Here is a 13,045-nt window from a genome sequence, read left to right on the forward strand (position 1 = left end):
GCCCCACAGAAGAGGGGGTCCACCTATTCACCAAGGCACCAGAAGGCAGGACAAGAAGCAACGGAGGGAAACTAACCAAGGAGAGAAGCAACGTGGAATTCAGGAGAAACTTCCTGGCGGGGAGGACAATTCACCCGTGGAAGAGAAGTTGCCTCCAGACGTTGTGGCTGCTCCTCCATCACTGGAGGCTTTCAAGAAGAGACTGGACAGCCGTTTGCCTGAAACGGTACATGGTCTCCTGCTTGAGCAGGGGGTTGGACTAGATGATCTCCAAGGTCCCTTCCATCCCTAAGATTCTATGTTTTATGTTCAACCCCATGATCATCCCACCTTTTGTTTGCTGCCAATTTCTCAACCTGGGAAGGGCACGGAATGGCCCCCCAGCTCTGCACGCAACGGTTGGGCCAACGTTAAAGCCAATGAAATCTTCCTCTGTAAGAGGCCGGCAGGCATTTCTGGACTCCACTTTTGCACGTTTTTAATTGGCATTTTTTAAAAAAATGCAATACAAACGTTGGGATGTGACGATTAGCATTGATTATGATTGCGGGAAATCTGAGCATTACTGAATTTGAGAACTAAAGGTTCAAGTGCTTTCACATTTTTAACTTCATCGAAGAGAGTTGGAAGTTAACTTACCCCCCCCTTATTCCCCCCCCCCTCTGATTCTTTTGCACCTTCCTCTCTCGGCTCTTTTCCTGTTTTTATATTTTATCTTTTGTAGAAATTCAGCAAAGCATGTTAAAGAAAAACTGAGCTAAGCACTTCAGCTTTCCGATAACTGGTATGAGTGTCCCTCTCTCTCTGTCTCTGGTGTGTTTGTGTGGGTGTATGCAAAATGGGGTGTGTGTAAAGGGTTTGGTTTCAGGGAACCGGCTCTCAGAAGGCCTAACCCCACTTTCCTTCAGTATTACAGGCAGTCCTCCCCTTACAACAGTTCATTTAGCGACTGTTCACAGTTAACAACAGCACCGAAAACAGTGCCAGAATCCATGAGTAGCTGTTCTAGGAAGATCTGAGCGGAGATTGGGTCTCCCAGAAGGAAGCCACCTCCTGTCTCGAGTTCCGACGTCTCCATTCTGGTGGCAGCAGCGGGGTTGGGACTGGCTGGGAGTTGTAGTCCCTGAAGGCGCCTGCCTGGAGGCCTCCGATCCCCTCTGCCTGTTTGCACCCAGTCCCAGTGGGGCTTGGCTCGTCCCTCTCCAGGGGGCAGTTCCAGGAAAAGCAGATGAATTCTCCGATTCAGAGCAGCCCTAAACTTCCCGTTGTGGCTGGCACCTTCCTCTACTGAAAGGGGCCCAGAGCTAACCACTAGGCCTCCTGCAAGCAGAGAGCGTGCCTCGTTTTCTGATACGGTTGGGAGCGCCTGCTGTGCCCCCCCCCTTTTTCTCGTCTTCCAAAGCAGCACCACTTTGCTCAGGCAGAAGCCGTGGAGGCTCTGGGCAGCCAGAGGCCTTTTTCTAGGAAGACGGGGGAACGGGGGGGGGGGGGCTGCCCGGCCTCTGGCCGCCTTCCGAAGGAGCGGAAGCAGCACGTCCAGCACGAGGGAGACGGAGAGGTGGGGCCAAAGAGTTTGTACACACTTCTCTTTGTGTTCATGCGCGCACCGAGAGAGGGAGCTACAGGCAACAAACTCCAGGAATTTATGGACATGCATAAATAAATAGGGAAGGAGGGAGGGAGGGAGGGACTGATGGATGCACAAATGGGATGGATGGATGGATGGATGGATGGATGGACAGACAGATGGAGGAATCAATGGATGGACGGACGGACAGATAGAGAGTTGGGTGGATGAATGAGGGGGATCAACGGATGGATGGATGGACAGATGGGGGATGGAGGGATGGGTGGGCGGATGGGATGGGGCGATGAATGGTGGAAAGATGGGTGGGTGGGTAGATGGATGGATGGATGGATGGACAGACGGATGGGGATGGATGGATGAACGGATGGATGCTCTCCTCAGCTCATAAACTCCATAACAAAACAATCAAAAGGCAGCCACAGCTCCATGACAGCCGAGCCTGGCTTTCCTTGCCCCCCAGGTCCATGGGGCAGGGACCGCCTTCCCAGAGAGTCCCAAAGGAAACAAGGACCAGCTTCGTTCAAGATGCTCCATTCAGTTCGGACTGAACGGTGGAGGATGGAAGGATTTATAGGCCTTGCAGTCCTCTGGACGTTAGGGCTCCCTCTGAGACTCCTTGGGGGTCTCTCTGTGCCCCCGGGGTCACCTGGATATTGTCAGTGGGCGTGGCACGACAAAACCGCGCTCGACTAAAGCGCACCCGATTAAACTGCGTCGCTGACGTCATCAACAGGGCGACAACAGCCAGCGCGGAGAAAGAAGGGCGCTTTAAATAGCGCTTTGAAAGCAAGCCGATTCAACTTAAGGTAAGGGTTAGGTTTAGGGTTATCTTTAGGGTTAGATTAAGGGTTAGGTTTAGGGTTAGGTTTAGGATTAGGTTTAGGGGGGGTTAGGTTTAGGTTTAGGGGTTAATTTTAGCTTTAGCGTTTACAGCGTGCTTCTGTCTCCGTGCTGTTGTCGCCCTGTTGATGACGTCAGCTACGCGGTTTCGTCGAGCGCGCTTTAGTCGAACGCGGTTTTGTGGCGGAACCATCAATGGGTGTAGAACCTTCTTGAAAGTGCTGAAAGGACGGAGCAGTTGGAACTCAAGAAACTCTTGGATGAGAAGCGAAATGCTTTCAAGGGGAAAAAAAACCCAGTTGCCTTTTGGAAAAAACGACCGCTGGGACAAAGATGACCTGGATGGTTGGGAAACCCCCTCGGACCTCTGCGCAGGACTGGCGGATGAGCAGCGCGGCTGATGAGTGACACACTCGCTGGAAAGTGCGTTAAGAGCAGTCAAGGCAACCAGCACTGTTTATTTTTAACGTTTGTGCTTTGAACTTTAAGAGGATTGTCTAGAAATAACAGAAATAACAAGTGGGCCGGAACATGTGAATATGACTTCTCCAAAACTGAGTGAATAACAACAAACACTCGGGCGCACACAGCCATGCGATGAGCTGTTAGGAAACTGGAAACGCCTGTGGTGCCTCGCTCAACCAAGCGAAGGGAATCCCCAGCTGAGAAGGAAGAGCTCCAGGCAGGACTTCAGGACCCCACCTACCCCTCTCCTGGGTTGCCCCCAGGCTGCTCCAAAGTGGCCAGCAACAGGCTCCCAGTTGCCAGAGCATTGATGGGCTCTCCCCTGGTGGCCCTTCTCAGAAAAGATAACGTAGGAATGGCTTACTCTAGGAAAGAGAAGTCAGAAGAACAGAGTTGGAAGGGACTTCAGAGGTCTTCTAGTCCACCCCCCTGCTCAAGCAGGAGACCCTAGACCGGGGGTCTCCAACCTTGGCCACTTTAAGACTTGTGGACTTCAACTCCCAGAGTTGCTGGCAGAGGGACTCTACTCTGCCCAAGGTTGGAGACCCCTGGCCTAGACCATTCCAGACAAGTGACTGTCCAGGCTCTTCTTAAGGACCTCCAGGGATGGAGCTCCCACAACCTCTGAAGGCAATCTCCGTTCCACTGATTCATTGTTCTGTTAATTTCTCCTTAATTCCAGGCTGCTCCTTGTTTCGTTTCCATCGGTTGCTCCTTGTCCTGCCTTCGGTTGCTTTGGAGAATAGGTGGACCCCTTCTTCTTTGGGGCAGCCCCTCAAATACTGGAAGGCTGCTACCGTGGCCTTCTTTTCCTTCAATTAGACCCAATTCCTGCCGGGCTTATTTCTAGGTGCTGTTTATTTCTCCCTGCTGGTTTATGGCCGATGTGCCTGAGTGGCTCTCAGAAATTCTCTCGCATTTCAGGTAGGTAGGTAGGTAGGTAGGTAGGTAGGTAGGTAGGTAGGTAGGTAGGTAGGTAGGTAGGTAGGTAGGTAGGTAGATAGATAGATAGATAGATAGATAGATAGATAGATAGATAGATAGATAGATAGATAGATAGATAGATAGATAGATAGATAGTTTATTTATATGCCGCCCTTTTCCCTGGGGGGACTCAGGGCAGCTCACAATCAAAAGGGAAGGGGGGGGACAGACTTTTACATATAAGACAGTACATGATTAAAAACGCAACATTCATACCATTCGGGCGGGTAACACTCTTTAGCCCCAGGCCTGATGGGATAGCCAGATTCTAAGGGCTGTGCGGAAGGACTGGAGGGTGGTGAGGGTATGAAGCTCCATGGGGAGATCGTTCCAAAGGGTCGGGGCTACCACCGAGAAGGCTCTCCTCCGCATGGTGGCCAGTCGGCATTGGCCAGCGGATGGAACTCGGAGGAGGCCTAAACGATGAGATCTAATGGGTCGTATGGAGGTGATCGGCAGGAGGCGGTCTCTCAAGTACCCAGATCCACTACCATGAAGGGCTTTATGGGTGACAAGTAGCACCTTGAAGCGCACCCGGAGATCAACAGGTAGCCAGCGCAGCTCGCGGAGGATAGGTGTTACGTGGGTGAAACGCGGTGCACCCACAATCGCTCGCGCGGCTGCATTCTGCATTCAGGTCTTGGTTTGGCCCGGGATGCTCTCAGTTCCCCAGTTGAAAGGATGGTTGAGTCTGTCCACGTGTTGTGCAACCGAGGAGTTTTCATTATGTCTCCTAACTGCTAGTAGTTGGTGCTCATAGCCGCTACTAGCACTGAGGTTCCCAAGTTAGATCAGGGAGCGTCTGCAAGAAACCAGCTCAGAGATCACCAAGGACCCCACAGCCCTCCTCCTCCTCTCTGCCCAGGGTTGCAAGGGAATCGCTGTGGTTATTAAGTGAGTAACATGGTTGTAAAGTGAATCTGGCTTCCCCGCTGACTTCACTTGTCCAAAGGTCACAAAAAGGGGGCCACGTGACGCCAGGGACCCTGCCACAGTCAGAGGTACATGCCAGTTGCTAAGCCTCTGGTTTTTAATCTGGCTATCCCGTCAGGCCTGGGGCTAAGATTGTAACCCGCCCGAATGTATGAATGTTGTGTTTTAATTATGTACTGTCTTATTTGTAAAAAGTTTGTTTCCCCCTTTCCTTTTGGAATGTGAGCCGCCCTGAGTCCCCTCAGGGAAAAGGGCGGCATATAAATATAAATAAAACTCTAAAACTCTAAAAACTCTAATCACGTGACCGCAATCACCTGCTGCATTGATCCTAAGGGTGAAAAAACAGTGCCAGAGTAACTTCAAACAGTCACACCTCCCACGGATGGTTGAATGAATGGGGGTGGGGGGGGGTCTTGCGCGTTGCAATGGGCTGGACTAGATGACCTTTCAACCTTGATTCAGCGAAGATGCCCAGCACAGCTTCGATCGATTGGTTCCTAGAACAGAGCGAGGTTTACCCAGATGATCGGTTTCCCTTCCAAAGCTTGAGAAACGGCTCGTTTCGGGAGAAGTGAGTCAGCAGAAGCCCTTGGTCAGGTCAGAGCAGAAATGAATTGAGTCAAAAGGAAGAAGGATTGGCCCCTCTCTCCTCGCTGGGCTGCCCTGAGACATTCTCAGAATGAGTGACGCACTGTCATCTGTTGACTTTCTGTGGGCCTATTAGAGAGAATTCACATTAAAAGAGAGCTGCGGTAACTGGGGGAAAAAACACCAGCAGTCCTTCACAAAATATTATGGGTTCAGTTGACCTTTGCAACCTGTGTTTGTGTCATAAAAAACCTGCTGATGAGATCTCTAGATCAGGGTTTCCATGATCTCATAAATGGTATTTCTTGTAAGCCGCCCAGAGTTACGTGAGATTGAGGTGAGCAGCATGTAAATGGAATAAAAGTAATACTAATATTTGTAGCTCAGGGCTGGATCTCTCTGAGCTGGCTGGTTTTCTTGCAGACGTTTCCTGACCCAACTGTGCGAACTCACCAATGCTTTTTTTTTTTTTAAATATAATTTTTATTAAACATTATTACCTTTAAAAAACAGAAAAAAACAATACAGCGACATAAATACAATGACATAAGCAAGACAAATCATACATAAAACATACAGATACAAATGCCGTTTTAGACATACAACACCCCCCCCCACGGTGACAGTCATTCACAGCCCAGTTTTTCTTTCTTTCCTCATTATTAGATCTCTAAGCCACATCTTCTCATGGCAAGATTCAGGGATCTATTACAGTACCTATGTTAACTTTCCCCATTTGAAGTCCCTGCTGTTCTCCTAGTCGCCCACATATACCACAGGTTCCAGCTAAGATAATGTTCTGTTTCTCCTTTGTCCCTCAGCCAACCCGTCATTCTGTCCATTTCTGCACACTCATAGATCTTTTTAATTAATGCATCTTCCGGCGGTATAGTGGTGGATTTCCAAAATTGTGCATAGGTTATTCTTGCGGCCACAATTATATGCAGGCTCAAATGCCATATTGAACTGCTCATGTTATCTGGTTTGATGCTTAGTAACAGGGCGATGCTATCATCGTCATCATTGGCGCTGATCATGTTCTCTGGTTGGGTCATAAAACGTTTGCAAGAAAACCACCTGGGACCAAGAAATAAAGATCCTGAGACCCTAGAAAGTGGGCAGAGATGAGCCCCAAAGGGGTCTGAAGGCTAAACCAGGCCACGGACGGCTGAGGGACCTGGGAATGTCGAGCCTAATGAAGGGAAGGCTTGAGAGGGTGACATGAGAGCAGCCTTCCAATATTTGAGGGTCTTCTGCAAAGAAGACGGGGGTCAACCTGTTCTCCAAAGCCCCCGAAGGCAGGGCAAGAAGCAACGGATGGAACAAGGAGAGAAGCAACACAGAACTAAGGAGAAACTTCCGAACAGGGAGGACAGTTGACCAGTGGAACAGCTTGCCACCAGAAGTGGTGGAAGTTTTGAAGAAGAGACCCGGAGAGCCATTTGTCCTGCCTCAGGCAGCCGTAGTCACTAGATGACCTCAAAGGTCCCTTTCAACCCTCGGCATCTATGAGTCTATGAAATAAATACGTTTTTCCTGCCATGTTTTTCCCAGGGTGACTCAGTCCTCCCTTCTCCGTCTCTGAGCTGTTTCTGAAACCGAAAGCAGAAGCTGGACTCCCCTTTTGCTTTGGAAAATACAAATAATGTGTTCCTGGAAAGAAAACAGCGCCTTCTCTTGAAGCAACTCACCCATCAGCAGTAAACGGATCCCTCTACGGAGAAAACGAAGAGACTCCCTTGCCAAACCTTCTCTATCTGAAGATCCGAGCCCCAAATATCTCCTGATGACTGCCACCTTGTGGCCATCTGGAGTTTGGCAGCTCGGCAATGCTGATTCTATGCCAAATCATAATAGCCCGCAACCTTAAGACTTGTGGACTTCAACTCCCAGAGTTCCTCAGCCAAAGCTGGCTGAGGAACTCTGGGAGTTGAAGTCCACAAGTCCTAAAGTTGGCAAGGTTCGAGACCCCTGCTCAGAAGGGCAAAAATGACATCCTTTACAAAACAAAACATGTATGTCCCATTTGAAGTCCCAGTGGCACTGGGAAAAAAATGGATTTACAGCCAATCCTCACACTTACGACCACTGCACCTTTCCCGTGGTCGCGGGATCAAAATGACAATGACACGCATTTAGGACAGTGGTGGGATCCTGGGGTCACGTGACCTCCCTCCCAGCCGGTTTCCGACAAGCAAAGTCACGGGAGGAAGCTGGAGCTGTTTAATGACCATGTGATTCACTTAACAGCCATGGCAGGAAGGGGGGTGAAATCAGGCCTGATTCACTGAACAGCTGTACTGCTTAGCAATGGACCTTTGGGGAGGAATAGCTGTAATTCAATAGAAAATGGGCTGATTCAGCCTCGGGGTTCAGCCCCCTCCCCTTCGGAAATGGGTGGGTGGGATGCCCCTGCTCGGAGAACAATAACCTCCTCTTTCTTTTGCCCTGCGGAGAGAATTTGCACCCACAGCCTGGTGGGGAGGGCTCATCCAAGAGCTCAGAGCTCAGAGGGATCAGGATCAAAATAGAGTTGGAAGGGACCTCGGAGGTCTTCTAGTCCAACCCCCTGCCTAGGCAGGAAACCCTATACCGCTTCAGACATATGGCTATCCAACATCTTCTTAAAGACTTCCAGTGTTGGGGCATTCACAACTTCTGAAGGCAACTTCTGTTCCACTAATTAATTGTTCTTAACTGTCAGGAAATTTCTCCTCAGTTCTAAGTTGCTTCTCTCCTTTATTAGTTTCCACCCATTGCTTCTTGTTCTACCCTCAGGTGCCTTGGAGAATAGTTTGACTCTCTCTTCTTTGGGGCAACCCCTGAGATATTGGAAGACTGCTATCATGTCTCCCCTGGTCCTTCCAGAGAGACCAGAGAGCAGCCGCCTGGTGTGCAGGCGTGCGCTGGGAAGGTGACCTTCTGGATTACGGTGCATGCATGTGCACCGGCCACCTGGTCTTCCAGTTACTGGAGCCCATGTGTGCATGAAGACCAGCTGGCAGCTGTACATGCATGCACCGGAACCCAGATCTTCATCTTCCCAGCGTGTGCGTGCGCCCCGGGTGGCTGCTCTTCCGATTCCCGGGGCTCCTCAACACACAAAGTACCAGCTGGCTGGCATGTCGAACCCGGAAGAGCAACGAGCGATGATCCGTGTGCCCAGAGAGAACGACTTCCGTGTGCCATCGGTTCCCCATCACGGCTGCAGCCTTTCCCACCTCAGTTGCTCTTCTCTGCACTTTCTCCAAAGTCTCAACGTTTTTTCCCTGTAACCTGCTGACCAAAACTGGAGGAGGAGGAGGAGGAGGCCCACCTTCATTTCTAAAGGTTCAAATCCAGCTGGCAGACTTTCCCCTCCAGTTTCTGGCAACGGGCACCTTTCCCGAAAGGCCGGTTGGTTTTGTTTCCTTTGGCCTTTCAGGCCTTGGCGTTTCCCACGTCCCTGGCAGGAGCCCCACGGCCGGGAATTCAGCCGCTTTCATCCGAACCGTGACACAACACACCCCCATTCCACCAAGGAAGTGAACATGAAGGGCTGCGGGGGCCGTTTTCCCGTCAGGGTGGATGAGCTGCCAAGGTGCGTCATGTTAATCAGACCAGGACGTAATGGCACAGAGCGTAATTCCGTGAACTGGAGGTTGTTTCCGTGTTGGGACCTTGGAAGGACAAGGGGAGGACCCTGAGCTGGTTTTCATCCTGTGGATTGCCTCACTCAGTGGCAGCCTTTGAATCGGGGGGGGGGCATTTGGGCTACTGGGTCAAGTGCCCACCCTTCACCCAGACCCCTTTGGTTAATTGTCCTCACCGTTAGAAAGTTTCTCCTCAGTTCTAAGTTGCTTCTCTCCTTGATTAGTTTCCATCCGTTGCTTCCTGTTTTGCCCTCAGGGGCTTTGGAGAATAGCTTGACTCCCTCTTCTTTGGGGCAACCCCTGAGATATTGGAAGGCTGCTATCATGTCTCCCTTGGTCCTTCTTTCTATTAAACTAGACATACCCAGTTCCTGCAACTGTTCATTGCATGATTTAGTCTCCCGTCCCCTAATCCTCTTTCTTGCTCTTCTCTGCACTCTTTCCAGGGTCTCCACATCTTTTCTACATCATGGGGACCAAAACTAGACAGAGGATTCTGGGGTATCTGAGGATTAAGGCTTAAAAAGGAGGAGCTGCTGGCTGGAGGTCCTTGGGGCACTAACTGAGAAGGCGCCTCCACCTCTCTCCTCCAAAGTCATGTTGTTGTTTGCTTTAATTTTAATCCATGCTTATATTTTGTTAACCATATGTTTTTTCTTAATGTTAAGTCACTCAGAGATGCTGGGACCATGAGATGAGGAGCATTTAAATTAGAAAGGTAGATAAATTAGATAGAAGATTAGATAGATAGATAGATAGATAGATAGATAGATAGATAGATAGATAGATAGATAGATAGAGATAGATAGACAAAGAAAGATAAAAGATAGATAAAGATAAAAGATAGATAAAGATAAATAGAGGTGATAGATAGATAGATAGATAGATAGATAGATAGATAGATAGATAGATAGATAGATACATAGATAGATAGATAGAGATAGATAAAGAAAGATAAAAGATAGATAAAGATAAAAGATAGATAAATAGAGATAGATAGATAGATAGATAGATAGATAGATAGATAGATAGAAAGATATAGAGATAGATAGATATAGATAGATAAAGAAAGATAAAAGATAGATAAAGATATAGATAGATAGAGATAAATAGAGATATAGAGATAGATAGAGATAGAGAGATATAGATAAAGAGATAGATAGATAGATAGATAGATAGATAGATAGATAGATGATAGATAGATAGATAGATAGATAGATAGATAGATAGATGATAGATAGATAGATAGATAGATAGATAGATAGATAGATAGATAGATAGATAGATAGATAGATGAAAAGGACACCATTCTTTTTTTTGTAAAAGTTTTTATTTTTAGACAGACAAAGACAAGCAAAACGTAAAACATGAAACCCTCTTCAATCACGTACAGCATGTCGTTTGGTTGCAGAGTTTTTGTGCATCCTTTCCATGGTCCCCACTTTCAATTGTATATAAAATCACAGATTATCCATCTAGTATATATGTATACATTATTATTATTATTGTACATCATTTGTTTAGCTATAACTATTATTCCTTCATTTTGAATAAAATGTTCTGGGCATTGGATTCATTTGTTTTATAACATTTCATTACATCATCCTGAATCTATTCAATAATAATGTACCTTTGTAATATATTCTATATCATTCTATTATGTCTCCTAGACAGATGTTTTTTTAATCTAACCACTGATAAAATAAATCCCACCCCTTATAAAATTGTTCATCTTCTTGTTCTCTAATTTCAAATGTCAATTTACTCATTTCAGCACATTCATTATTTTCTGAATAACTTCCTCCTTGGCGTTGGTATTTTCTCATTTTTCCAATTTTTAGCAAGTACAATTCTAGCTGCTGTTAACATATTTACAATCAAATATTTCAATTCTCTATTGTATATTTCCGGTAATATTCCCAATTTAAAAAATCACAGGTTTAGAGTCTATATGTTTCTGAGTCATTTTTTTTACAACCAAGTGTGGATTTTAGTCCAATATCTTTTAGCTTCTCCGCATGTCCACCACATATGGTAATATGAACCCTGTATCTGATGACATTTCCAACATTTTTCTGATTTGTCCTTGAAAATTCTTGCTATTCTTGCTGGGGGTAAATGCCACCTGTAAAACATCTTATACAAGTTTTCTTTATGTGCTGTTGACATTGTCATTTTATAATTTTGTGACCATAATTTTTGCCATTTCTCTAAATCAATTCCATGACCAAAATTCCTCCCCCCACAAACAATAATAGATTCTAACTTGTTCTTCTTCTAGTTTAACTTCTAAGAAGTATCCATATAATTATTTAATCACCTTTTCATTAGTACCTGTCAGAATTTTATCCAAGTCCGTCATTTTATCATAAAAACCTTTTATTTTAAAATCTTTATCATATCTAGAATGTATTTGCGTGTATGAAAACCAGTTCATTCTTATACCTTGTTCTTCTAATCCTTGCATAGATTCAAGTTCACCCTCTGCATTCAATATTTCACCATATCTAACTCTTTGCTCCTTTTTGTATATTATTGAATATGAAAATGCTTCAATAGTTGATAACCAGACTGGATTTTTTAGATAGTATTGTCTTTTAATCTTCTCCCGATTTAGTAGCAAGGCCTCTCCCGTAGGTAATGTCTTCTAAAATACCCCCGTGATTTTATTCCCTTGTACCATAAGAAAGTGTGTCAACTCAACAACAAATCATGTGGGGGTGATATGCTGACTCTGTAAACCACTTAGAGAGGGCTGAAAGCCCTACGAAGCGCTATATAAGTCTATCTGCTATTGCTATTGCTATGATCTTCTAAGGTCAATTATGTAGAGTTTCTTAGCATTATCCATTCCTTAACCCACATCAAACTTGTTGCCTGGTAATATAATTCCCAGTTAGGTGGGCCAAATCCTCCTCTTGTTCTAGCATCTTGTAAGAGTTTTAATTTTATTCTCGCTTTCTTTCCCTGCCAAATATACTTCAACACTGTCTTATGTTAAATCATCAAAGTAATCTTTCCCTAATCTAATTGGAATTGTCTGGAACAAATATAAAATCCTGGGTAATATATTCATCTTGATTGTTGATATTCTCCCTATTAGCGATAGTTGTAAGTTTTCCCATTTGGCCAGGTCTGTCGCGATCTGTTGCTTAAGTTTTTATGATAATTGTTCTCTTTAAGTGTACCACATCTTGCTGTCAAGTACGTATATCCACAAATGCTTAACTTTGTTCGTAACCTGAATCTTCAAAGCTTCCCCCAGTTCTTCCTTTTGTCTTGCTAGCATGTTCTTTGTCAAAATCTTCGTTTTATCTTTATTTATTTTCAGACCTGCTACTTCCATATTCCTCTATTTTTTTCTTTCAATTTAGGTGCAGTTTCTAATGGATGAAGACTAGGTCACCTGCGAATGCTGGCAATTTATATTCTTTTTTAATTTCCATTCCTTTTGCCTTTATCTTCTCTAATATTTCTATTTAAGACTTCTAACGTTAACACGAACAACAGGGAGGATAGTGGGCCACTTGGCTTGTCCCTTTCCCAATATCAATGGAATCTGTCAATTCTCCATTTATCATTATCTTTGCTGTTTGTTTGTGGTATATGGTTTGTATGGCTTGAATAAATTTCTTGCCAAAGCCCATCTGTTCCAACTGTAGCAACATAAATCGCCAATTCACATTATCAAAGGCCTTCTGAGCATCTACGAAATCCATTTGTTTTTTAGGAAGAGCCTCGTAGTATTCCAAAGTGTGCAGAATTATTCTCATATTATCTTTGATTTGTCTCTTTGGCAGAAACCCATTTTGGTCAGGGTGAATAAAGTTATTTAAGTATCTTTTGAGTCTTTCTGCCAATATTGAAGCAAATATTGCATAATCTGAATTTAGCAGGGAGATCGGTCTGTAATTCTTCATTTGATGTGGGTCGGCGAAAAGGACACCATTTTTGAAGGGGCACCAGATGGCCATTCCCCCCCCCCCCTTGGGCACTTCCGAAGGGAAGACCC

Source organism: Thamnophis sirtalis, unplaced genomic scaffold (assembly GCF_051295495.1).
Source record: "Thamnophis sirtalis isolate CommonGarterSnake01/CBP01778 unplaced genomic scaffold, rThaSir2_p1.2 scaffold_8, whole genome shotgun sequence".
Taxonomy (NCBI): Eukaryota; Metazoa; Chordata; class Lepidosauria; order Squamata; family Natricidae; genus Thamnophis; species Thamnophis sirtalis.